The 579-nt window shown below is 36.6% G+C and overlaps 1 long non-coding RNA gene across 1 annotated transcript; it reads left to right on the top strand.

The window, feature by feature from the left end:
• Positions 1-41: 41 nt before the first annotated feature.
• Positions 42-397, top strand: LOC107716338 (uncharacterized). Its single transcript, XR_001637193.1, has 3 exons — positions 42-120; positions 204-249; positions 338-397. It is a non-coding gene; the product is annotated as an uncharacterized LOC107716338 (long non-coding RNA).
• The last annotated feature ends 182 nt before the right edge of the window (positions 398-579 follow it).

Genomic DNA, 579 nt, shown 5'->3' with positions numbered 1-579 from the left:
CAAGAGTGCTGTTGTACTGAATACTAACTATAAATATATAATTTTAATTTATTTTCAGAGGAAAGGTCGCCCCCCTGGTGCAGTTGTACAGTACGACAGACCAGCCCAGTACAGCACTGCGTAAGTGTCCTTATGTTTTCTTTATCGGATGTCTCCACATATTAAAGATTCAACCTTTTGAAAATTTAAAATGTCCTCCGCAGAACAAAACCCAAAGTGTCCGAGCCAATAAGGCGGGAAGGACCTAAGGTAGTTATAATGTGCATTTGGATTAAAATAGCATAATAATTGATACTGAAATGTTTATATTAACGTAAGTGTGTTGATGTTTGTAAAGTGGGACCCATCCAGACTGACTGAGAACAGCACATTCGTTCTGGGATCCAGGGCAAATAAGTAAGTGGATAGAGGTTTGCTCAAACTATATTATATTATATTATATTATATATTTCACAATAGCTGACAAGAACAGGCCCTCTTAAACAACATTTGGTTGTATACGTTCAACAAGTGAAGAGTTCATTAACCGATAAACGCCACTTTAAAGGGGTCATATGATGCTGCTAAAAAGAACATTAT

This window comes from Sinocyclocheilus rhinocerous, unplaced genomic scaffold (assembly GCF_001515625.1).
Source record: "Sinocyclocheilus rhinocerous isolate Xijiao unplaced genomic scaffold, SAMN03320098_v1.1 scaffold45566, whole genome shotgun sequence".
In the NCBI taxonomy this organism is placed as follows: domain Eukaryota; kingdom Metazoa; phylum Chordata; class Actinopteri; order Cypriniformes; family Cyprinidae; genus Sinocyclocheilus; species Sinocyclocheilus rhinocerous.
The sequence above is the reverse complement of the archived record's forward strand: the minus strand, read 5'-3'. Positions and strand labels throughout refer to the sequence as shown.